The sequence below is a fragment of the Ambystoma mexicanum genome, chromosome 1p, assembly GCF_040938575.1.
Source record: "Ambystoma mexicanum isolate Mex_15411 chromosome 1p, UKY_AmexF1_1, whole genome shotgun sequence".
In the NCBI taxonomy this organism is placed as follows: Eukaryota; Metazoa; Chordata; class Amphibia; order Caudata; family Ambystomatidae; genus Ambystoma; species Ambystoma mexicanum.
The window spans coordinates 163868846-163896004 of NC_090921.1; the positions used below are offsets into that span (position 1 = coordinate 163868846).

General features: G+C 43.8%; 1 protein-coding gene across 5 annotated transcripts in view; it reads left to right on the plus strand.

Moving 5' to 3' along the window:
• The window catches only part of DLG4 (discs large MAGUK scaffold protein 4), a 1400174-nt gene that overhangs the window by 1002881 nt on the left and 370134 nt on the right, over window positions 1-27159 (plus strand). The window contains exon 1 of one of the 5 annotated variants that reach the window (XM_069645962.1): window positions 22151-22172. The exons of the other annotated variants lie outside the window; for them this stretch is intronic. The gene's annotated coding sequence lies outside the window, so the exon portion shown is untranslated. Of the gene's footprint in view, window positions 1-22150; window positions 22173-27159 lie in introns of those variants that run through there. 5 annotated transcript variants of the gene reach the window in all.

The following is a 27159-nucleotide window of genomic DNA, read 5'->3' on the forward strand; positions in this document are numbered from 1 at the left end:
GGGTTCAACGGTTATGTGGATTGAAGGTGTGCGGCCAGCGTGAGGGAGGATGCTGGCCGGAGACATGTGGTGTGACAAGACAAGGCACTGGAAGGCTATTCAACGGAGACACACTAGATTCATTTAAAAAATCAAAACAACCATTGTTAAAATATATGTTGGGCTTTATTTTAGATTTTAATTAAACATAAATAATAAACATTACACATTGTAAAGTTGAGGTTGCAGCACATCGAGGGAAAATCCGCGGTATTGCCCACTGTCACTGGGGAAATGTTGTCTAATGGCAAGTACCGCACAGGCAGGTATTACTCTCCGAACGCGGTGTCCGAGCCTCCCGTGAAGCCACCAAGTGAAGCAACGATAGGCCACCAGCCTGTACCACCTGTGAAAAAAAAAGATGCAAACTGTATTAAACTGACCAAACTTTCTTATCAATGTCGATTCAGGTAACACATGTCATTTTTCTTAGAAAAAAATTATATCTAGAAAATGCACTATATGGAACCAATTTACATGCGTTCGAATGATATGTAAATGTAATTTTATATGTGGGAGACGACCATGAAATAGTGGTGGCATCACTGACATCACAAACAGAGTATACTTACTCGTTACTCGGATTACGCGGAAGAACAGTGCCACGAAGTTCGTGCATAAGCACCATCATCATCCTCAACACTGTCCGTGAGAGGCAGGCTTCCCTGAACTCTGGCAGCTCGGTGATGCATTGCGGACTTTGCTCGCCTTCCTGCAGACTTTGCTCGCTTTCCGAAATGTAGGCCAAGCACCCGGAATTTTCACGGCAGCAGCAGTTCTCCTCCTCAGTTGGCATTAGCTCGCACCGATTGCACGTGCACCAGGTGGAGACGCCGTCCATGCGACATGGTCCAGGCTCTTCATCCGTTGACTGGTCCTCCCAACTGCCGTCCGAATCCCCATCGTTTTCGCGTGCTTGCCTTTCCAGTAGTTCCTCCTCGGTGTACTCGGGCTCGTACATATACGGCATTATTGTGGCCATTGTGCGGTAAAGATAGTAAAATAATTTACAGAGATGGTACAGGTGTTCACACGGGCTACAAGCGGCGAAGATAGCTGACCAGAGCACTGAAACGAGTCACAGAATACTCAAAGTAACACAGAGAGGGTAATGGAATCGAAAATCTGCTGCTGTATGTTGTGAAACGGTCTGTTTATACTTATTGGGGAAAGAGGCGTCCTGCCATTTCCATGGCAACACGTCAATAGCTGAGGCGCAGCGATTGTTGACACGAGACGTGCTTGAAATGGGCAGTACGCGTCTGCTGATGTCAGGCTCAGGGGCGGGGGATTTGATTTAGTGCCGCAAAGGCAGGTGAGCCAGGTCGATGCGGCGGAATGATAGGATTATCACAAAATGGAGGCTGATTTCGAGTGCGATAATGGGCGAAAAGTCGGGTAAGGTCCATAGGAAAGTTTCCTACGATCTACCGATTTATGCTTACAAACACATGGCCGACCCGTAGGGACAATAAAAAAAAAGTCCCGGAACTATCCTTTAAACGACCTCAAAGGACGGAGACAAGCTGAAACGATCCTACAGGAAAGATGACATCCTCCCGTACCAAGTAAGGTAAGTGGGGGAAGGGGAATGAAAACAAATCATAATAAGGGGACATAGGGTTGGGGGAAGATGGCGGCACGGAGAGCCACCGGTTCAAGCCTGCGTTCCTAGCCTCCTGAATGGCTGCCTCCCCCCTCCCTCCCACGTCAGGGTGCTAATGGAAAGACTGCACGTACGTGTCAGGAATTCACAATGACATGATCTAAAATCCAGAACATAATCTGGCAGCTGTGCATATTTGTTTAACTACGTGTTAATGATGGAGAGATAAACGTCAGAAACGTGTGTAGTAGTTTGTCAAGGTTACTTGGTTCATTGGAATTCGGAATGTCTGCCTAAGCAGTTACTTTCCATGCAGATGACTGCTCTGTGACAGAAGAGGAGCGTGTCCTGCCCTGTGACTCCTGCCAGGGTATCCTGTTGTGCCAGATACGCTACCGTTTACTAAGAGGGGCTGGTGTGACTTCATGTCCTCTGACATCACTTCCTGTGCTGCTGTGCATTCTTTCTGCTAATTATCCCACCCGTTGTTAATGACTTGTGCCCTTAATGCCGAGGATTTATGAGGACCCGTGTCGCAAAGATGTGCAGCCTGCCCCCAAGTTGTAGGTTTGTTGACCTCACCCAAAGTGACATCCAAGAACATGGCACCACTCTGATGCTCACGGCCATCATGGGAAGTTAGATTGCAAGAAGGTCACATAAGTAAGTCAAGAAACAAATAGCTTTGTGATGTGCAATATGGGAATTATTATTATGATGTCTTGGGCAAGAATATAGTCTATTCAACAATGAGTGAGGTTTTTTTTAAATTGTGCACCCTCTACGTATGGGATTTATACCTAGCTCCTCAGAAGCAACAGCACACTGTACATTGGGAGTTGCATCCAGGGGATTAGAGGTTTGAAGTAGGGGTATGGGTAGGATGAATTTGGGTGGGTAGGGGAGCAGAAGAGAGGTGCTCTGGAGGACAGAATTAGGGGTGATTGGAGCAATTGCCGGGATCTTCTTTGAGGAATAGGGTATTCATGTCCTACTTGGAACAGAATCACTCCTTGGAACTTCTATTTGTTGCAGATAAGGCACGGTGAGAGAAAATAGGTTGCCAAGGCTCACACACTTTAGCTAAGTGGTGAAGCAAAGATTTGATTACAATCTGCGACTAAGGAATACTTACCCACATATATTATCATTTCTATTTGGTAGAAACGTGTTTCAGTGTTTGCCTTTCAGGAATACTCGGTTTTATTGAGATGACTGTAATAAACTAATCTGACAAATGTATGCATCCTTTTAGAAATATGTTCAGCCAAAAGAGGATGATTGTAATGAAAAAAAGAAAGGGCGCGATAACCTCAGCTGCTTGTAGTCATTGTTTCACACAGACCTGCCGCTTGCTATTGTATAAGATGTGTACAAAAGGTGGCATTCCACAAAAAAGAAAACACTTGCTTGTGTGTCAGATAAGCATGCGTCAAAAATAAGAGAGACTGTTTTTTATGTGACTCAGTGTACTTGTTTTGAGAGTAGGTAAGGATGTGGGTAGCCAGCTGGACAATTGCATTGGCTTCCAGGGGCAAATGCGCCATTGCGTTTGTATCACAGGAACATTTAACACTTGCTGGGGTTTTGTCAGAGACAATTGTTACCCCAGTGATCGACCATGAATAAAGAGGTTCTGCTAATGACTACGTGGTGTTATAAAGTATTTGTGAGGCCCTGTTTAATTTGCAGCGGGATCAGTGTACAGTGAGTAAGTAGCATATTCTGATCACAGCTGTGGTGGCGAGCGACGGCTGCAAGACCCCAAAGAGCGCTTGACCGTGTGTGCTCTGGTTATAGATTCACCTGCGACCCGCTCACGAGAAGACTGGGTATATACAGATCACACTGTCACACACATTCTAGTGAACAGTGGCAATTCAAAAGTGTGTCGAAGAGGCGGAGCTGCGTAGAATAGAGTTGACATGATTCCATAAAAACAGTTACTAAAATAAACTGCCACTTCCAAACCTAAGCACTAGATGGCAGACTATGCAAGCGTATTGATGTGTTGTTTGCCTATGGCCATAAATCAGATGCCTGGGAGACTGCGGTACAGTGATGGTGTTATTGTTTTCGGAATGTTCTGCACTACCTCACCCATCTGATGGAAACGCAGTAGTTCATGGTCGGTATTATTTCTTGTTGCAGGCGTGAGATTGTCTAGTTACTTGGAGGGGGCTGCGAATGTTGAGGGGTGCTAGGTACAGTGAGGACAGATGTGATAAAAATGCGGGAAACTGAACTCGTATTTGGATGTAATCACTTGTTGGCTAAATCCTTGACCGGTTTGGCAGTGAGGGATTTTAGAAATGTGAAAGCTTCAGAAGCTGCCATCGTTCCATCTGGTCAAGCTTCTGCTCGTAGCGCGGCTATGGTCCGGCATGTCCCTTATCAGAGATGGGGTTGGGTAGTGGGCCGGGGCCCGGGGAGGGTTACCTCTTCAAAGGATCAGAGGCCCCCGAAGGAGCTGAGAATTATATCGAGGCAGTATGAGGGTCTGGGGGCCTGTGGTAGCAGGCCCTCTAACTTGCCCAGTACTCGAACTGATGTTTTTAGATCTGGCAGGCGAAATCCAGTCAATCAAGATAGAACTGCGTCTGCTGTTTCTGGAGGTGACATTTTGAGTTCTGAGCCCTCCAAGGCCCAACTGGGTCCCCCTTGAGTTGACGGGAGCAAGAAAACACCCAAGAGGACCCTCCTTGAGGTTGTCGAAACTCCAACCTAATATGATGTTTTAAGGGCCTAACGCATTGCAATAAAAATGCCTACAAAAGAGCATTAGCGCGGGCCCTTTCGGAAGCCTTGGGGGTAAATGATATTTTGTTTAACTGTTCCCTGTTGTACGGATTCTATCTGACTGTATGTTTTGCAAGGGGTGTAATGCCCGTTTTTCCTTTGCTAATGCTAACTTTGGTATATGTATCTGGAATTGCCGTGATGTTTTGGTACTGAAGGGGATTGAGGTCTTCGAAGACCTAAAGGCTGATTTATGTCACATCCACGATTCTTGGTACCACTGGCAGGAGGCGGCGGGGCCAGTTGAGGAAGCTCCACTTTTAGGTAAGCATTCCATCGGATGCTGGGCCCGGTAGAAATACTGAGACCCTTATTGACCCCATTTGACCCCTGATCGATCTGACTAGATCTGGATTGGAGCAGAGACTAAGGCAGATTTCTTCAACGTCTTTTCCAGTCTCGCAACAGGCTCGGGAGAAGGTGTATGCTTTTGCTACGCAAGCCCTGCCTGGGAAGCAGCTTTAGGGATTCGGGGGTGTGGGCTGAGAGGGAGGTGTTCTGCGGGCCCCCTATAGGGTCAGGAGGTTGGTGGTGTTTTAGACGTGGTGTCTGTGCAACTTCCGATGCTGCAGACACTGGACATGGTGGTGATTGTTTCATGGAATGTGGCGGGTATTAAATCTAGAGTAGGGTGTTCAGAGACTCGGTCACTCTTTGGGGGGGGGGGTGATATTGTTTTAATGCGGGAGACCTGGCCGATGGAGGATGTGTTGATTGATGGTCTTGCGGCCTACTCTGTACTGGCGCAGAAAAGTTCTAATGGGTGCTGCCATGGAGGTCGGTGTATTCTGGACAAAACCCATCTTGTGAGCGAATTATATCAGCTGGAGCTCCCCTGCCCTTTTTTGCAGGCAGTGAGAATCCGTAGGAGGGGTGGTCATGATGTTTAAGTTGTACATTTTTATAATAGCCCCCATGCTCAGTATAGTATGAATTGTTTATCAATGTTAGCTTCTGTGATGGAGGGCCTGGTTGGCTTGGTTGTTGTGAATAATTTATTTCTTATTTTGTGGGGGCGATTTTAATGCCGAATTGGGTCGTGGACCTGGCTGCGGTCTTCTCGATCCTTCTGAAGATGATTTGTCGGGTAGCTTGCCACCCATTATGAGGGAACTAGAACCTGTAGAGAGGGCGCCAGGCTATGGAAGCTTCTTTGTGACTGGGGGTTGCCTTTGGCCAATGGTCGTTTCCCCGATGACATCCCAGGGAATTTTACATTTTCATCTACATCTGGTTGCTCGTCACTTGATTACATTTGTGTCCCAGTAAAATGTTGGGACTGTGTCCCAGGATGTGGGGTGGTGGGTGATATTTGCAGTGACTACTTCCCTATCCAGCTGGAGGTTAGACTGCAGGGATGGTCTTCCTCTGCGAGCCTGACCTATAAGCCCGAGGTCTCCTCTGATGACCGGAAGAGTCGTGTAAAATGGCAGACAGCGGATCGTGAGAACCTGCAAAGGGATATAGTTGTAAAAAACTGTGAGGTGTTTGCAAATATCCTTTCTAGTAATTCAGACTAGAGCATTATCGGGTCTGAGTTAATCTCTATGCCTCATTTACCATGAAGGCTAGTAGAAAGAAGGGAAGGCTGCATCCTGGGTGGTTTAATGCAGCCTGTACAAAATCTAAGTCCCTTCTGCTGAAAACCCTGAAGAATCCTCTGTCCACAAAGCACAATATAATTATGGCCCTGGCGGCCTACAAGAAAGTCATTGCTGACAGAAAATGTGAAATTGAAGCAGAGTCGTGGGAGGAGTGGGTGAATTCCTCCGTCACCAATAATCCTAAGCATTTTTGGGACATTGTAAACAACGGGCCCTTTTATAAATATAAGTTTAGTGGCGTCCTTGTGACGGTTCCGGACCAGGACTGGGTGGGCCATTATTCCTCCTTATATAGTGGATGGAAGGAGGTGGATATGTCTTGTGAGGGAAAATCAAATGATCTTTACAGTTCAGGAAATGATGACAGCTATAAAATGTTAAGCTAGGGATAAGGCCCCTGGCCGGATAATGTTCCTGCCAATCTGTTTTGGTGCCTATTTTGACTTTGGGGTTCAGTGCTATTTATGAAGGTGGTACTCACCCTGTTTCATGATCCCGCGCTGTGATTAATCCAATTAATAAAAAGAAGCCAATTTCTGTACCAGCGCCGTATAGACCAATTCTTCTTTTAGACTGTCTTTAAGATTTTGGGGTGGGCTCTGTTGGGGAGGTTGGAGACTGGTTGGAGAGCACTAACATTCTCTCTCCTATCCAGCTAGGTTTTAGACCAGGGCTTGGAACGGCAGGGACGGTCCTGAACCTTTATTTGGTGAAGCTCTTGTGTGAAGTTAAATCAAGCTAGTTGGTTTAAACTCGTTGGTCGAGCGTATTGATGTAGCTTCTTAAACCTCATGGGCGGAGTTGGATTGAGATTAAGGGTTGAGTACCATGAAGGGTGTGGTGGAGTTAGGTGAAGCTCATTGTTGGACTAAGTGATGTAAGTGGTTGGAATACAGTGAAAGTCATAGGTGTAGATGGCTGAAGCCTGTTAGTTGAATGAAGCTGGTTACATTTGGATGAAGCTCATTGGTGGACAATCTTGTTTGGATTCAGATGAAGATTGCTTGGGGTGGATCAAGATTATTGGTGGAGTTTGTAAAGTTGAGTGAAGCACTAGCATGAAATTAGGTGAAGCTTGTGAGCGATTGGAGATGGGTGAAACTCTTGGGTGGGGTTTAATTATGTTGTTTGGTGCAGTTGAATGAAGTGTGCGGGATGAGTTGGATGACACCTATTGGTAGAGTTGGATAAAGAGTATTGGTTGAGCAGGATGATGCTTGGTAGTGCTAGATGAAGCTTGTTCGGTAAGTTTGATGAAACTTACTGGTAGAATTGGATGAGACTCATTGGTGGAGTTAGATGAAGTGTGTTGGTTGAGTTGACATACACTTGTATGGAGTTGGATGAAGCCAGTGTGTGGCCTGTGATGCAGCAGATGTGTGACGTTGTATGAAGCTTATGAGCAGAGTTGGATGAAGCTTGTGAGTGAAGTTGGCTGAAACCCCCTGGTTGAGTTGATGAAGCTTGAGAATGGAGTTGGATGAAGTTCATGGATGAAGCTAAGGCAAATGATTTCAACAGCAATTTCAGTGTTCTGGGATGTATTTATGTATTTATTTATTTATTAATGGTATGGCGCCACATGCCCATGGGCCTCAGGGCGCAAGCAAGAGTGTAAACACAAGAACAGAACAGACAAAACATAACAAGATGGCGCAGGGTGAGGCAGAAATGGTCAGTAGACAGTCAGGTCAGATCAAAATAAGATGGTTTAGAATGCAGGACAATTTAAAGGATCGAGCTTTAGCCAATAGTAAGCCTGAAGAGGTAGGTTTTCAGAACTTTTTTTAATCCTGAGACAGTATCAATGGTCCTTATTGCAAGAGGGAGAGAGTTCCAGTCTTTAGGTGCCCTCACCGGGAGGCTACAACCCCCAAATGTTGCCAGCCTGAAGCGGGGTTGTTTGAGTTTGTGGGAATCTCAACAGAAAGTTGTTTCTTCAAATCGCCTGCTGCGGTGGAAGAACACCATTTATAGGCCAGGGACAGGAGTGAGATCCGGTTTTGTGTGAGATCCGGTGTACCACAGGAAGACAATAAAGCATCTTCCTGGAACTGGAGATATGATCAACTCTACGTAAGGCAAAAACAGCACCAACAGCACCGTTCTGCACAAGTTGTAGCGATTATATATTAGTTTTATTAGTACCTGACAGTAGGCTGTTACAATAATTAAGTCTTGAGTAATCAAGGCTGACGCCACAATGGATCTGTTGGCAAGTGAAATATATGGCCTGATCTGATTAAGAGTTTTTGACCACATACCCACGGGCTGCTCGGGTGTGAGACACATCAGCTTTCATATTGAGCTCTGGGTCCTAGTGGACCCCCAGCGTTTTGAAGCTGGTAGACACGGGTATTGAAGATTCAGCAATCTTAAAGCTACCCCAGGAGGAGTCCAATGTATTCAGCCATTGGGAAGTAGCTACTATAACTAGCTCTGTTTTGGTGTCATTGAGAACCAACGAGTCGGCTATCATCCATGTCTGAATGGCCAGGTAGACTGCACTAATACTTGCAGAGTCCTGTACAAAATCCCCAGATAGCTCAAAGACCAACTGGGTATCATCCGCATAATTGGTAAACCGGAAACTCAGATGGTCGAGCGTGTCCAAGAGAGGTCGTATGTAGATATTAAATAAGGACGGGGCGATGCAGGAGCCTTGAGGTACTACTGCATTGATGACAACTGGGCTTGATTGAGCCTCCTCCACTGCCACTCTTGATAATCACAGGCCGAGAAAGCATGCAATCCAGTCTACGCTCCGTTGAGAGCAGCCAGCTATATCCTTCAACCTGTCGACAAGAATGGAATGGTCAACGAGGTCGAAGGCCGCCGAGGTGTCCACCGATATCATCAAGGCTGGGTGGCCTACATCCACTATACCTGCCAGTGTAGTTTTTAAATCTACTAAGGCTGTCTCTGTCTTATGGCTTGCCCTAAAGCCTGACTGGTATGATCCCAAGATATTATCCTCCACAAAATCCTGGAATTGATGATAAGCCTCCCTATCCAGGATCTTGAGGAGAAAGGGGACATAGGTCGATAATTCTTAGCTATGGCTGGGTATAATGTGCTTTAAAAGGCAGAGAAGGGGATTGAATGTCACAATGGTAATTTAAGGGAGACCAGGGGTATAGGGTGCCCTAAGATTCCTTAGGTTTCTTGTCTTTACTCCAGTCGAGGTGCTCAAGACATGCCTTCCCAATGGTAAGTCAGCGTCTAGTATTCGAAGCATGGGCTCCCAATGGTTCGAGCCTGTTCGAGATGGTCCAGAGGATGACTTGCAAAGGTTCGAGTTAATGGCAAGACAATGCTTCTGCTGGGTCAGGTCAGTGTTTGAGATAGGTGAGTCAATAGCTTCCAGTAGATGAAGTTTGCATTCTAGTCAGTTGCGTCCACAGAATCTAGCCAGTGATTGTGTCAATACGGTCCACTTCAATGGGTCAAGTCTGCATCTGGTGGCTTAAAAAGCAGGTAAGCAGTATGAAGAGCATACACTGCCTAAAGCAGCATTGTAGGTCCTGTAGCAGCTTCAAGTGAGTCAAGAGCGGTCAAGCCGACCTGAAGATGCAGTAAATTGGGTTCTGAGTGGTTTCTGACTTGCTGGGTGCCCCAATTTAGAGCGTCCAGTCGAATGTTGAGCCCTTTATTCTGCACTTCAATACCAGTAAATGTGTCTGGCACCTACAGGGGGACCTTCACCTTTAGCGAACATGATCCTGGTTCCAGTGCACAGGCAGAAGAGAGGCCTTGGTCCACAGAGTGCCACCTTAAATGTGCCATTGGGAGGGGTAGGAAGCAGAGCAAGCCCCTGTTTTTGAGCTTTCTGTCAACACTTCTATGTCAGAGGACTTTGGTATGAACTGTTTTCCCAACAAAGTTCCAGTGAATCCTTCTTCTGGGATCCCAAAGATTAATGAAATATGGGTAGGGTTTCTTGCACTTATAAAGGCTTATAAAGTGACCATGCAAAGTTAAACCTGACACTAAATGTGGGGGCCATTGAAACTAAACAGACTAAAACTGCTGCCAATGCGGTTTATTGTGGGTGTAAAATAACCACCTGGTCAGTGAGTAACTTCTTTAAAATTAGCAACTAGATTAAAAGGTTAGACATGGCTAAGGTATTTCCATCCAACGGAATAACACCTAATAATATTGTGAAATGGATTAAGACTCAGACCAGAGCCATTGCTCATAAGGGACCTCCATTGTGCATCAGGGATGCAGGGAAACTCCGCAAGAAGCCCTATGATGCAAGGATAGTCCAAGAGAAAGGATTGCTTTAACAGTATCCAGGGACATCATTTCACCAAAATGCCAGGGGTAGCGGAAGTGACATCACATGATCCTCCAGCTCTGGTGACATCACAGGACGTGATGTCATTTGACCCCATCATGAGGTGACATCACAGGAAGTGATGGAACACAACCTTTCACCACTTTGTCAAAACAGGAAGGGGCATCACATAGCATTGTTCCCAAGTACACTCCGAAATATACATTTCACATAAGAATGGATCACCATATCTATTGTTAATATCAGTGTGCATAGGCCCATATTACCAAATTACTGTGAATACAAGCAGACGTCCAAGGCCAAATGATAATGATGTGTTGTTATATAGAACTTACGCTTAAGCACTTTATTTTTTTTTTTTTATTTTTTTATTTCATTTAGTTTTTACAAACTTTTCGAAATGTATAACTATAAGAACACATTACGTGTACGAGACAAGAAAAAAAAAAAAATCTTAACAAGACAAAAGCTATATAGAATAAAAGAACTAACATCATTTCCAAATGTTTTTTTTTTTTTTTTTTTTTTTTTTCTTCTCATTCTTTCACTTTCTTCTGTCAATCGATGACTTCACCTATATTTGTGGCGGCTCCTCGTCAGCTGATTCTATTGGATTGGTCTCTAAACATATTTGGATTTGATCTAGAAATCTCATTGTGGCAATCCTTGGGGTTTTGCTCTCGCCAGTGTGTAGATGCCTCCACCATTCTTCTGCATTGTATGTCAGAACTCGGTTCCTCTCACGCCTTAAACATAGTTCGCGCTGATCCTTTAATTCAGCACAAAACAATATCAAATGCTTTAGGGTTTCGTCTTCTCTGGCACACAACCTGCACTTGGAGTTACTTGTTTCAATTGACCTTCTCCAAATTAGAACTTCTTTTGTTTCGAAGATGTTTAATCTGAACTTCAGGTATAATTTTCTTAGTCGTTTGCACGGTGATAGCATTAAATAGTTTGCAAGTAAGTTACGTTTTTTGGCTTCTGATGGTGCATTGTTCATACACTTTTGTGCCGCTCTTTTCTCACATACTTGGATCCAGTCTAGATCTAATAATTTCTTTTTCACCAGGTCGGGGTTCTGCCATAACGTTTGTTCATCCGCCCCCACCTGTGCAAGAATCTCTTTACACTGGCTCTTCCATTCATCTAATGCAGATTGCCTTATACTCTTCTTTTGACTTAAAATTTTGACAGATGGTAAGTTTGCTTCTGCATTCGTTTTTCTAAACAGGGCCAACTTATTCCAGGCAATCCGTGCATTGAGTGATGAAACCCCTACTTCGTACAGCACACAGGCCGTTGGCGTTCCTTGAGGAACTTGCAGTATTTTCTTCCAAAAGACTCCTTCACATCGTGACCATACCTTGTGATCAACCCCGAACATATTTTCAGCTCCATACATAAGGATTGGGGTCACTTTTCCTTGATAGAATCTTCTTACGGGATCGTACGTAAATTTCCCGTATTTTTTCTGTATCATATTACCTTGCGTTGTGAGCTGCTTGCAACTATGTAGTAGCTTTCTCAACATTGGCTCGTCGTTTATGTTGGAATTAATGATGGTTCCTAGATATCTCGTGTAGGGTACCTTATGTATCTTTTTTGGACCTACATACCATGATAACTTCTGATTTTTGGATTTCCGTCCTCTTACGTTTTCCAACACTAGAATTTCGGATTTCGCAGCATTGATCTCTAGCCCCAGGTCTTCAGTAAATGTTCTGAGAGCCGTTAATTTTCGTTGTAAGCCAATGGGAGTGCGGTCCAAAATTACCATGTCATCTGCGTATAGAATGTGATTTATCTCAACTCCATTTATAGATGGTGGAAACGACACCACCGATGCTAGTGCGGATCCTACATCAGCAATGTAAAAATTGAAAAGTGTGGCTCCTAGTGGGCATCCTTGTTTGACACCCCTCTCGGTCGGTATTGGTCTTGTTAAATTTCCTTCTTTGTCTAACCTCACTTGGATCGAAGTTTCAGAGTAAAGATCTTTTATCGCCTGGAGCAGACATGTGTTGCACCCTTTTTTTTCTAGTTTCGACCATAGGCTTTCTCTATCGACTCCATCGAAGGCATTTGCCATGTCGATAAATGCCAGATATATCTTTTGGCCAGTTCTTATCGCGTCGATTTTCAAGAGATTTAACATAAGCAAGTTAACACTGCAGCCGACTCCCTTGACAAATCCCGACTGGTGGTTGTCGAAGATTTCTTGTCGCCTAATCCACTCACTTAGGTGTTGTAATAATAGCGATGCAAACACTTTTCCTAGTACATCGAGTAGTGCTATTGGCCTGTAATTCGCCGGGTCGGATCGAATGCCTTTCTTAAAGATCGGCACTATGATCCCCTGTTTCCAATTTGTTGGGATTCGGCCTTCTTTTGTTATCGCGGTGAACAGGGTATAGCAGAACTCTGTCCATTCATCTACATTTCCTTTTAAGTCTGCATTTGACAGGCCATCAGGGCCTGCTGAGCGTGACGCATTGCTTTTTTGGATAGTTGTTCTAATGTCGTCTCTCGTTATTTCTAATGTCCAGGGTTGGCTTGTGTCCATCTTTGTCAGACTTCCCTTTTTCCTTTTTTTGAATAGCTCAGTGTAGTGCTTTCCCCACTCTTTTTCTTGTACTGCGCTTGTCAATAGTGCTTTATCAGTGCTCTGTGTATCGTTTAGTATGGCCCAAAAGCTTCTCGAATTCTTTTGGTTTAGTGCTTTCAGGATCACCTCAGCATCTCTTTGTTCCAATCTCGATCTATGGTCTTTACACCAGTTATTTTTTCGGTTTTTTATCCTTTTTATTTGACTTTTTCCATCGTTGGTTTTGGCTGAAAGGATTGTCCTTATTGCCTTCCTTAGTTCTCTTTTTCTTTTAGTCACCTCGGGATCATATTGGTGTTTTTGGAATCCCGGTCTGTTCAGGGAAGGCCACTTTTTCGTTTTGTAAACTTCAAGGAACTGTTGGTATTCGATTGAAGCGGATGAGCTCAGCTCTTGATATTGTTGGAGCTGATTGGTTACTGACACAATGTCCTTCTTTCCCATCCGCAATCTATTTCGGCCTGGGACTACCGATATTTCGTGTCTCCATTGTTCCCTTTTCTCTAATTTATTTTTGTTCCATTCAACTGCTACAATATGATGGTCACTTTGTTCCGTTGTGTGTATATTCAATGAGATCATTTCTGCCAGAAGATTCTCCGATACAAAGATGTAGTCTATAATTGATCTTTGGGTACCTCTTTCCCAAGTCGGTTGCGCCGGTATGTCACCACCAGTTACTCCATTCATCATTATGAGGTTTCTCTGAGCTGTTTCTTCTAGCCAGCGGTCACATTTTATCCTCTCTCTGCTTTTTTGTACCGCCGTCGACTGCGAGATCTCAATCAGTTTCATATTGAAGTCTCCACACATTATCATTCTTGCTTTTGGATCTTCTGTTAGGATATTATCAATTACATCTAGTAAATCATCTTCAAATTTTTGATGGGATTTTGTTGTTGAGTTCCAATACACATTGATAAGATGAAAGGCTTCATGGAGCCCTGATGATTGGAGCTCAGATACAATGTGGCTCCATTGTATATAAGGTGATATGTTTTTTGATGACTTAATTCGCAGCCCGCATTTCCTGTTGACTAACGTGAGTTGACCTGTCATAGGGCGGCCTTTTGTTTTTTTAATAGCTGGGTTAAACGCCATTTCGAACCCTTCAATGCATGGTGTCTGCGTTATCCATGTTTCCTGTAATATGATGAGATCTGCCTTTGTCATAATTTCTGGAATTTGGTTCACCAAGTGTGAGAAACCTCTCGTATTCCAAGAGGTTATCACCAAGTTGGTTCTTTCATCTAGCCATTAGCTCTTCTTTGCTCCATTCAATGCTGGGGCTAGCCATTTCCAGGCTAAGCCCTCTTCGCTATTATCTGACGGATCTTCTATTATTGCAGCATTGCCTTCTTGTGGATTCTCTATTGTTATTTTAATCTTTTTCAGCTGTATCTCTTCACTTAACCACTGCTGCCTCGTTTCCTCTTCGTCCTCTGATCTTCTCGACGCTTCTTCTCCTTTACTTTTTTTGGGCCTTTTGGATAATTCGTTCAGTTGATCTTTTGGTTCAATACCGGGCTGATTGATTTTACCAATTGAATCTTCTCTCTCCGATTCCACCAGTGCATTATCGACTTCATAAACCTGATAGCCTGCATCCAAAAGTTGTCTTTCACACATTATGACTTGCTCAGCTACCTTTTTCTCGTTAATATGGAGCAACACGAATTTCTGCAGGGCATCTGGTATCAATTCAACGCGGTCTATTCGTTGGCTCTTTATTGTTCTGAGTACCGGGATCTTTTGGAATAGTTGCATAATCGTGTATCTGTTTAGCTGCGCATCATTTTTATAATTTTCTATTTTCTCAACCAGCACCCTGTATGACTTTTCTTTATGAACCTTATCCATTCTCTTAGTTGTTATATTATTCTTCAGGGAAGTATCTGATGTTTTTGGTTCTCTTAAACTTATTTTCTTAGCCCCCATCGTTTGTTTCATCTCAGACTGGACCACATTTTGAGAGTCCATGGGTGTTATGTCTCTTTGTTCTTCAAGTTTCCTCTGATACGAACTCAAGGCCCGTTTCTCTTCAAGTGTAAGAAACACTTGTCCTAATGTCTCATTTAGATCTTTATTCTTTTTAGACGGCTCCTCTTTCCCCAGTGATTTCGGCCAAGTAATCATTCTTTTTCCTTTATTCAACTTCATTTTCGGCAGTTCCATATCTTTTAGAGGCGAGCATCTTTTCGGTCCTGCCTCTTTATTCCCAGTTCGAATTTCCTTATCCGTCTTTTGCTCTTTTACCGCCTTTTGTTGAGTTTTCTCATCTGACGACTCATCTTCTTTTTCATCTACATCTTGGTCACTGTATGTTGACAAATTTATCAACTCTTCGTCATCAGCTTCTTCCTCAACTTCTTCCTCTATACTCCTCTCTTCAGACGTTGGATTTTTCTCGATTATATTTAATTTAGCTGGAGACTTGCTACTTATGGATTGCCGTTCTGGTTTCTGCTTTTCCACTTCTTCGATGACACCATGATCTCCTTTTTTATTTTTTGAAACCATCGACTCTGGATTATTCACAGTTATATTTAGGGCTTTTATATTTCGAAAGAAGTTCGGTGAGCTTTTTGGATTTTGAAACTTTTGTTTCTGTTGATTTTTAGTTTTTTTCTTGCTCGTATTCACTTTTGCATTGCCAGACTTGTTTTGCGAGTTATTCTCTGGTCGCTCTTTTCTTTTGTCTTTCTCAAATATGTCGAACCACTCAGTTTCAGACTTCTTTTCATTTTCTAAGGTGCTCTTCTCAGTCCCTGTAAAACTCCCGTCAACTTTTTCTTTTTCTTTCGTGGGCGTATCTTCTATGACCTCAATGTCTTTCTTGTCATTAGCCTTTCCTTTTTTTCTGGAGACGTCTTCTGTCGCATCAGTATTCCCTCTGGTTTTTTTTCTGATCTCTTTGTTCTCTGGACTTCTGACTGGACAATCACAGATCTCTGACGTGATGTCCACCACTACATTGGAACAGCAGTTCTGTGTTCTCTTCGATTCCTGATTCACTACTTTTATACTTTTATTAGGCTCTCCAATAACTGTGTCGGTAGCGACATGACGTCTCTCGGTCACATGTATCTCATTTAAATGAGGTTTTTGAGAGGCTTCGTGTACTGTGGGTGATCTTCTATCAGGATGTTCTCTTTGTAGGAGTACCAGGGCTTGTTTCGCGACCTCAGCTAGAAGTCTCTTGTCCTCAGCTGTGTTTTTTAGAGACTCCCTTAAGGCTGTTAAGGTGATGTCATTGCCATTTCTCGTCGCGCGGACTTGGGTTGTCATCTCTATCAGGTCCATCTCTAGTTTAACAATTTTCGAATTCAAAAGAGCAATCAGCGTTGTTTGATCTTTGAGGCTTTCGTTTAGATTTTCATATAATTTCACTAGCGGAGCCACCGCTATTGTTGTTGATGACATCAGTATCGGACTTAAGCACTTTATATAGAACAAATATACATACAATATCACCCAACCTGTCTTGGTACTCATTTATCAACCTCAGAAGGATGAAAGGCTGAGTTGGCCTTGCCGGATTCGAACCTGCAAACTGCAAAGCACACACACATCGCAGCAGTTAGCACTCAACCCACTGAGCTATCTTACCGGCTATAGCTATCTTACCAGCTATAGTAAAATGAGCAATTACATGTCTGAATGTTCTCAAAGTCAGAAAACAAATTACACTTTGTAGTGGATACCATTAAACTGATAACTGAGATTTAACAGCACACCAGCTCATCTGCAGGTCTGGCGCAAAGTTGGCCACATCTCAATTTTGCGTGGATCTACTTTTCAGGTTTCAGAGGTTGGCAAAATACATACCATTGGGAGGGATCATAACTGTGTATTAAAGAATTTAGAGTTGCACAGGGAAAGCAGCACACTCACACGACATCCCGTACTCTGGGCACTCGTTACCTCATACATGCAAACAAACATCCTGAACAGCATGCCATTGAGATAGGAAAGAAGGACACATTACAACAAAGCATTCATTGTGGCACAATTAAATCAGGGCCACTTTATGTGCTATGGTCAAACATTTCTACACTGTACACAGGCTTTTAGGCACAAGGAAGTGACAGAGGACACCAAGATGGAGTGTCTTGTGATGATCGTAACAGAGATAACAGCAGAAAAAAATATGCTATAACTGCAACTTGCGAAAACCAAAATACATAGTCCGAAATAGATGTTTATTCTACGCTAAATGCTTTTTGGACATTTTTGTCTGCATTGTGAATTTGAGGTGTTTAAGAACAGACTAAATCAGTGACTCACCCCCTGAAGTGTGCCTGAAATAAACCTTTAATGAGTCTAACAATTATTGTATAGAATTCCAGCTAGACAAATTATTTGTTATTCCTATTCTTCTTTTATTTATGGTCACTGCTCAAAGTGTTACACTTGTGGAACCCCCTGTTTTTTTAAGAGGCCTGAACAAGAAAGCCAGCCACTCCAGAAAGGAAGAGCCACATGGTGCTGGCCACAGCCCAGGAGCTTCCATATTTTTTAGGAGTAGCAAGGGAGACCATAGGGATAGCAAGGGAGGACTAAGGGGTCGCAGCTGCGACCCCTGACTACCCCATATGACGTCCCTGACGGTATCTTCATACCATTGTAAAAAGTAAGTATTTGGTTGAAGGGGAAACGAAGCAGCTCAAGTAAAGGGCAATAATGTGTTATCACATTTGGATAAAAAGACACAAGAACTCTACTTTGAATGGATTGTGTCCTCCCACGTATTCCTCATCTTATGATAAATATCTCTCCAGCTTAAGCTGCTTCGGACAAAATTTGGACAGAGGGCACTGTGTGCATTGTCGTCGAGTCGATGTCCCTCGAGGACCTCCGTTCGACAGTCGACATTATCATCAGTATAAGAATCGCAGCAGTGGCCGTTGGCTTCAGTTCCGTTTTTTCTGAGTTAAGGCTTAGAGAGAATCATGGCGCACTTCAGTGAAAATAGTGACTCCATCGATGCCCAAGTCGGGCTTTAAGAAGTCCCATGACTGTGGGTAGAAGGTGTCCATCACCGACCCCCCCGCGTATGTGTTTGGGTTCCGGGCACCGTACCTCTGACTGTGGCTCTTGTCAGGTGATGACCGAGAAGGCTCTCAGGGAGCGTAAAGGTAATCTGGTGGTGGTGAGGTTAGCTTCAAAGTCCCCTTCGAAGAGGTCAAAAAACACTGATGAGTCGAGGGAGTCTTCTTGAAGCAAAAAATCAAAACGGTCTTGTTCGAGAAGTCGATCGTGCCCTTCTTCGTCTTCAAAGAAGGCCAAGAAGAAGCGTCGTAGGTCACCTTCGACCTCCAGTAATTCTCAACGGAGATAATCAGGTGTCCTGTGAAATCCGATTCTACTACAAAATTTGGACTCATTTCGTAGTGAAGTGCTGCCAATCTTCGAGAATGCGGCCTCGACCAACAGAAGAGCCATGCCCTAGTCACTCTGCATAAGGACGACAAAGGGAAGTCGAAGACTAAATCTTCAAAACCGAGCTTGAAGGCAGTTTTGCATCGAAAATTATCGATCCGACGAAGTCATTGAGGGCTTTAACGAGCCAGGAATCTAGCCCATCGAGGGTTCCGTTGAAGAAACACAAGACGTCGAAAACATAGACGCCTTCGCTAACCCCGTTTGCAGCAGAGCCATCAAAGTCGACGCTGACTAAATCAGCACTGATTTTGAAGCCATCGTCGATGACCACGACGTCTACTTCGACATTTTCGGAGCCTGTAGTGGTACAGCAAAAGGTTTACAAACCTTTACCTAAAGAGGACTATTTTAAGTCTCTGTCAGCCATATATGAGGAGGTACCTCCCTCTGATGACAATACACCACCTTTTGGACAACGGTTTGGCACCCCTAATGTGCCAGGGGAACTAATATCTGATGAGTCCAGGTTAAGAGATGCATACAATAACCTTCAGTCAGCCAGTGGATTGGATACCTCGCCAAAGTTAGAGTTTGGCAGACCAAACCCTACTGAGAATGTTGACTCATCATACAGAAAACTTATGGGAAAGATTATCGAATTTTTATGATGGAGTAGGCCCACTCAGTTTTTTTAGCAAGATGACATGACGGACATCTGGGACCAGGGCCCTCAGAAAGACCCAAATTTGCCCTTTCACAAGGCATTACAGAACAATGTCTATGCAAATTGGGAGACACCTGTGGCTACAGTAAACAAAAAATGTTCCAGGAAGTACAGACCATCCAGCAGTGACCCAGAGTATCTCACTAAGCATACACACCAGCAAGCTTGGTGGTTCAGGCTGCTACATGTACAAAGCAGTCAGCTTATCCATTCATCCCTCCTAACAGGGATGATAAGAGACTGGATGCCTGGGCGAGATAAGTTTTCACTGCGGATAATATGGCATTAAAGTTGACAAATGTGACTTGGACATTACCTAGATTTACGTTTACCCTGTGGGACTGTGGTGTCATGGCAGCTGACCACATCCCGAAAGAAAATGAAAGGGACGGCTTCCTGGCAATCATCAAGGATGGTAAGGAGGCAATGGGTGAATGTCTCCAATCAGGTTTGGATACTGCAGACAGCATCAGCAGATCCATGGCGGCTAGCACAGTGCTACGCAGATTTGCGTGGTTGTGGAAGTCTGGGTTTGCACCGGAGAACACAGTGGCCATGTACTACCTTAACAAGAGAGGAGGTGTCGGGCCACTACCACTGTGCAGAGAGGCAATGCAGCTCTGGTTCTGGTCAATTCAAGAAGGAATCTCTCTATCGGCAGTTCACCTAGCCAGAGAGCAGAACACCGCGGGGGACACTCTGAGCAGGCAGAGCACAGTCTCTCACGAGTGGGAACTAGCTCAGGAAATCCTTCAAGAGATCTTCACCCTTTGGGGAACCCCTCAAGTGGATCTGTTTGCGACCAGTGTCAACCGGAAGTGCGAACTATTTTGCTCAAGGGAATTTCCTTCAAGAGGAGCTCTAGGGGATGTGTTTGTGGTGTACTGGGATTTTCCACTCCTGTACGCATTCCCTCCAGTCCCTGTCATTCCTCACGCGATCAGGAGGTTGAGAACGTTTGGGAATTGGGCCAGGAGGACGTGGTACCCGGACCTTCTGGACGTGTCTATCTGCCCTCCATTACGTCTTCCACAAAGAGAGGACCTTCTCTCGCAAGGATTGGGACCTCCCGGATGACGTAATGGAGATTTTGCTTTCAGTCGGAAGACCAGCAACAAAATCTTTGTACCAATGCAGTTAAAACAAGTTCAGCAACTGGTGCAGGGATAAGAATGCGGGTCTCTTTCTATGTGACACGCCTATGGTGTTTTCCTTTTTGTTACATTTGGCAAATCCAGGGCTGCAGATTGGAACAATTAAGTGTTACCTAGCAGCGCTTTCCATTTTCAAGCCCTCTTCAGGGGAGGATTCATATTTTAAGATCTCTCTGATTGTTCGATTTTTGAAAGGCCTTACTAATGTAAATCCACCAGTCCCATTCAATGTCCCTGTATGGGACCTCAATTTACTGTTAACATTTTTTATTCCCTTTGAGCCTTTACACTCATGCCCTTTAAGGCTTTTGACATTAAAAACTGTTTTGCTTATTGCAATAACGTACGTCTGCAGGGTAAGCGAGTTGCAGGCCCTTTCCTGTAAGCCTCCACCTACGGCATTCCATAAAGACAAGGTCATTCTCAAAGTAAAGCCTTATTTTTTACCGAAGATAGTCTCTGACTTCCACTTGTCTTAAAAGATTACATTACCAACTTTCTATCCACCTCCTCATCCAGAAAAGGAAGAGGAGAGGTTGCATAGACTGGACTCAAAAAGGGCTCTCAGTTTTTATATATCCAGAACGGATACATTTCGCCACGATTACCAATTATTCATTGGTTATATTGCTCCTAAATTGGTTCTTGCAGTTACTAAACAAACCATATCCAGATGGATCATCCTGGCTTATTGGCGAATGCTACAGGTTAGAGGACAAGGACCCACTGGAAGGCCTAAGGGCACATTCCACAAGGAGCATGGCAACCTCTGCTGCTCTTCAAAGAGGTGTCCCAATCAACGATATTTGTTAAGTGGACACTTGGTCGTTTATCCATACCTTCGTAAGACATTACTGCCTGGATTCATCTTCTAGTCGGGGAGGACAATTTGCAAAAGCAGTCCTTCATTCAGTTCATGATTAAATCTAAATTTAATTGGTACTCCCACCTCCAAATTATTAATGCTTTGGGAGTGTATCATAAGATGAGGAGTACGTGGGCGGACACAATCCATTCAAAGAACAAGTTACTTACCCCTGGTAATGTTCTTTCGATTTGATGTTTCTTCCACGTATTCTTCATCACCCCTCCAAGTCTACCCTGCCATACAATTTACGTGTTATTACACGTTAGGTTTCTGTGAGCCTACGGTCAAGAGTACACTGGTGATGCCTCTTCAAGAGGAGGAAAAACAGAACTGAAGCCAACGGGTGCTGCGTGCGATACGTATACTGATGATGACGTTGACTGTTGAACAGAGGCCCTCGAGGGACATCGACTCAACGACACTGCACACAGCACCCGCTGTCAGAAAAAAAAGAATTCTGAAGCAGCTGAAGCTGGAGAGATATTTACCATAAGATGAGGAATACGTGGGAGGAACATCCAATCGAAAGAACGTTACCAGGGGTAAGTAACTTGTTCTTCTAGCACTGAATGGAAAATAATACTGGGAGTGCAGTGCTGTGCAAAATTGAGACCAAACATTTCTGGGAGATAGTTAACAACGATAAAAGCCCAGATTTTCTGCCCTTGGTAATCCCATTGGTGAAGCGCAGTGGAAAGCTCACATTAAAAGTGTATTTGGTTAACCCTCCAAAATTGACAACATCCGCTTACGCCACAATGATGGTCACCTTGATATTGAGTACATTGTAAAGGACATTCATGATATAATAATAACATTAGAATATTGCAAGGCACCTGGCCCTGACTTCCTTTCAAATGCAGTGCTCAAAGCTGACCCCTGGTTCTGGGCCCATCTTTTGACACAGCTATTTGACAGCATTAAAGACAGTATTGAGGCTGTATTGCTATCTCTTGGAAAAATTCACTGCTCATCCCTTATTTATTTATTTTATTCATAACGCGCTGGAGCAAGGCCCTTGGGAATGGAAGAGCAGAACAAGACATACATACAAGAAACACAGAAAAGACTAGCTGTCAGAGGTGAGTTATCTAAGAGAGACTGTTCAATCAAACAAGAAGGTCTTGAGTCTGCGCTTAATGGTTATTAGGGAGGAGTAACTGCATGTTTTAAATCAATTTGAGGCATACAATGAGACCTTTTTTGAAGGAATTGACTGGAAAGTTGATTGGAATCAATTCAATGTCATTATCTTGAAAGTTAATGGCCGCACAAAAAAAAGACTGTTTTTTTCGGCCAATTTTGGGTGGCCTTTAATATTCGAAATACTTGCCTTCCTCCCCCCCACCCTTTGTAATCGGGGGTTTCACCCCTTCAACCTCGCTCCCACCACAACCCTGCCTCATTCCCAGACACACATTTTCCCCAGCACCCCTTACATACAAAAACACTCAGAAACACACACACACACTCTTTTCCCCAGTCCCCTCCCCACCACAAACACTTTCCCCTTTCAGACACACATGCATGTAAACACACACTTACCTGTAACCCGTCTTCCCTTGCCCATCTCTGTCAGTCTGTCAGACCCTGCGCGTATTCGTATGTGGCAGGGGCATGACAGTTAAGATTTAGAAAGACTGCTCTGCGCGTTCTCAGAGCAGTCTTTCTTTATTTTAAACTTTTTATTTAATTTTCAAGAAAGAAAACAACAAAAACAACAACATAAACAGTGAAGCAATACGTGAGTAACATACTCAGCATAGTAATATAAAACCATCATTTAAAATAGTAAGTAAACAAGTCGAGAGCAGTATTACATACAAAACAAAAAACTCATCTATGCAATCAACAATTGAGCGATGGTAATATGGTAAGCAAAAGAACAAAACCAGAAAACACTAAACACAAAACATGACAAAACCCAAATCCACAGAGAACAAATACCCACCCCACCTAAAAATATTGAACAATAACTTATACACTCTATCTAATCATTAATCATACAATTCATTAAATGGTCCACACTGTTCCATATAAGCATCCTCTCTATGTTGTTTATTAAACTTTATCTGTTCAGAGCTTGAGAGAACTTGCACGTTAACAACCCATTCTGCCACACATGGTTGTTTCCTGGTTTTCCAGACTCTTAATATTTGTCTGGTTGCGACTAAGAGAACTTTGTTGATCCAACTCAATACTATATAATCAACAAACTTACAGCATCTTGGGAATGTCAGAAGCACCGCAGATGGAGTTATTGGAAATATAATATTGCATATCATGTCAATCCTATCCAGTACATCATTCCAAAAATCCCTTACTCAACATCATATGTAACAAGGTACCATTCTCATTCCGGCATCCCCAGCAACTTTCACTTTCTATCAGCCCTAATCTGTGCATCCAAACTGGTGTCCAATAAAGGCACCCCAATAACTTCTGCTGGATGTAACATAGATTTAGGTCCATTTTTGCCCTGATAGGGACTCTCCACAGACTCTCCCATTCCTCTATTGAAATAATTCTGCCCGATTCCTCAGACCAAGTAAGCCTCAATTTATCCCATGACTCAGTTAAATGAATCGCTAACGGAAAAAGTTTCAAAAAACGTTGACACTTTTCGTGGTGCAGTTATAAGAAGACTGCATCGTTCAGGCATCTGTGCCATTGGAGCCTCCAACATCCGTTGCCTGTCCGAAATTAAAGCCATCAGTAATCTAGATCTCCTCAACTCCCTCTCATGCAAACCAAATGTCTTTCTCAAATGTTCAAAGGTTGCCATTTTTCTATCACACCAGATATCACAATTAATAATATACCCCCTATAAATCCAACTCCTCCAACATATTGTTATTCATCTGTAAACCTGGGTTATACCAAATGGAGGCTTCATTATAAAGGATCAATCCTTGTCGACTCTCCAATATCAGTGATGTCATAGCATCTTTTGTGGCAACCACTGTGTGTAGGCTAGATACCTGCTTAGTTAATTTCCCCAATGAATATAAACTCTTAATACAATAGGGTTTCATGTTTTGATTCTCTATTTGTGCCTATATTGGAGTCGTGGGGCTATCCTTTGTAAAGTAAGTGGCCGACTTTTTTAAAATAAATCCTTTGCAGTCATTTTCAAGGATAGGGTATCCAAATCCCCCCTCTCTCACACTGCGAACCAGAATATATCGGGGTATTTTTGGTTTCTTATCAATTCCTCCCAGAAATTCCTGGAATACCTTATCAATACGCCCTACATTTTTTTAGTACACTTAACATATAAAACCTTCGGTAGTAGTACCATTTTAATCGCATTACTTTTTGCCCAAATGCTCAGCAATAGACGTCCCCATTTACGAATGTCCCTACGAAGTACCTCTATTATTTTGTCTACATTATATCCAACCAGTCTTCTCAAATCCCGAACAAAATGTACTCCTAAATATTTCACAGTATCATTCTCCCATTTGCAGTTCCAATCCAACAAACAATTACGAACAAGGGTGTCTTTAACAGGAAAAACAACTGTTTTCTCCCAGTTTATCTTGTAACCTGAAAGAAACCCAACCTCTTCAACCATGTTTTTAGAGTAGGACCCCCCTCAGGTGGATTACCAAGAATAATCGTGACATCATCCGCATAGGCTTACACCTCAACTTCCTCTTCCCCAACCTTTAAACCTTTCAGAATCAGACTTTGTCAAATATAAATCAAAAAGGGTTCCAGTACCAGGTTAAAGAGGTAAGGAGATAATGGCCACCCTTGCCGTGTACCTCGAAACAGGTTAAAAGAAGCTGACAAATTCTCATTCACCCAGACTCTGACACTAATATCCAATTGTAGTGTCAGCATCAATAAACAAGGGCCCAAAACCCATTTTCACTAATGTATAATTTTAAAAAGTCCAATTTACCTTGTCAAAAGCTACCTTAGCATCTAAAAACAAAATAATAGTTCATCAGTCTCCGAGTTTTTCAAATTCAAAACATCTAGGAGCGTTCTAATATTATCATACCCATAACGTTGTTTCATGAAACCAACTTGTGTTTTGTCAATCAGGTCCCCAATATGCTTATCCAATCTGCTGACTAAAATCTTTGTACAAATCTTCACATCCACATTGGGCAATGATATAGGACGATAATTACTGCATTTAGATGGATCATCCCCTTCCTTAGGGATCACTGTAATCAGAGCCTCTTTCATCGAGGGACATATTGTCACGACCCTCGCCCAAAACCCCCTCTGGCAAACCCATTGGCCTGGTGGAGTCAGGACTCGGGCCTCTAGAGCCTGGCATCCTCTTAAAAAGCCCTCATGGGGCCAGTCCTTGCCCTACGGCGCCAGGCTCATACACCATGAAAAACAATGTGCTTGGGAGCTACTTTATTGTATTGTCAGCCAACATGGAGGCCTCCACATAGCTTGGTTCATAAGAACCAAGCTATGCGGTCTAGTGTTTTGGGTGTGGTAGCCTAGGGACTACTTTACCTGGACTATTTTGTTAGGGCTATTTAAACCACACCCGAGCAAGACTACACGCTTCGCGTTACTTTGCAGCTTGCAACATGACGCTCACCGTGTCCAGCTATTCCCTCGAACCTCGGAGAAGCAGAACCTGCAAGGAGACAAAAGGAGCATCATTAGCAGCAGCATCTTACCTGCAGTCTTCATCTTTAAACACTTACAGCTACTCAGAACAGCTTCCTCGAATCTGCACGCCTCCCGGACAGAACGACCTGAAAGAGGAAGATAGAGGCAACATTAAAGAAAGCAGTAGAGACATTTACAAATTACGAACTGCTCAAAAGGCTTACCTGGCTGGTCGCCTCTCGGCTGGCACCACTCCGGAGATTCCACTCGCGCTGAAGAACACCGCGTCCTACAAGGAAGGAAAACACAGGTTACCAAAGGCAAGACTTCGCAGCGATGTGCATAGCGCTTACTTACCGCATCTTAGCGCTCTTAATGCGCCATCATTTACCAGCGGGGCTCAACCAAGCCAGTTTGCGGTGCTGAAGCTCCGCATACCTAAGGGAGAAAAAAGAGACATTTTAAACAAAGAAAGGCATTCAGGATAGCAACAAAACTAAAGAACAGCAATAAGACCTACCTGAACAATATCAAACGGGCCGGCGTCAGTGAAGTAACTGGACCGCACTCACCCATGAAAGATAACGCGCCCCTGCAAAGAAGGCAGGACGGAGAGCACGCCTAATTCTACCACAAGGTGAGGAGAGGGCGCCAGAAGGGCTGAAATCATACGGGGTGGAGGGAGGATACTTACCCCAGTCGGTCAGTCTTGAACACAGTCCTCCTGTATTTTCAGGCAGAACCTTCCCCGCAGACCACATCAGGGCAAAGCTGAAAAGCATACCAGCGAGTAACCCGGCTGGGTGGCGTCCCTGTGGATAGCAGGTGAGCCTAACAGAACGCAAAGCCTACCATAACAAATCCACCTTGGAACCATGGAGACATCAGAAATGGACCAATTGGCCCAATTACTAGGAGAGCTTTGTGCTGAGGTTCTTTCTGCCTAACAAGAGACTAATGCCCTCTGGAGAGACCTAATAGTGACCAAAGAATGAACTGAAGAGATTATCTGGCAATACTTGCAATCACAGGCAGGACAGACGCCTCTACCTGGAAGCAATCCAACGATGCAAAACCCTGCCATACCACCCACTCCGGTACAGATCACGTTACCTGGAACAGTGCCTCTGGCCCCACCAGAAAGGTTCTCAGGCGACCCACGGAAATATGCGGCATTCATCAATCAGTGCCGCCTTCATTTTCTTTGTAGGCCTGGAGCATTTCCAAACGACCAAGCTCGGGTAGCTTTTGTTTTATCATACCTGAGTGGTAGTGCAGCAGATTGGTTGGTGCCATTGGTAACCCATGACGATCCTCTATTACATGACTTTGGGGGGTTCCAGAGAGAAATGGAAACACGTTTTGCTCACCATACCCAGGAACAAGCAGTAGACAATGAACTCTTGTCCCTCCGACAGGGGAATCAGGACTTGTTAACGTACATTGCTACCTTCAACAGACTGGTTGCCGAAGCTAGGT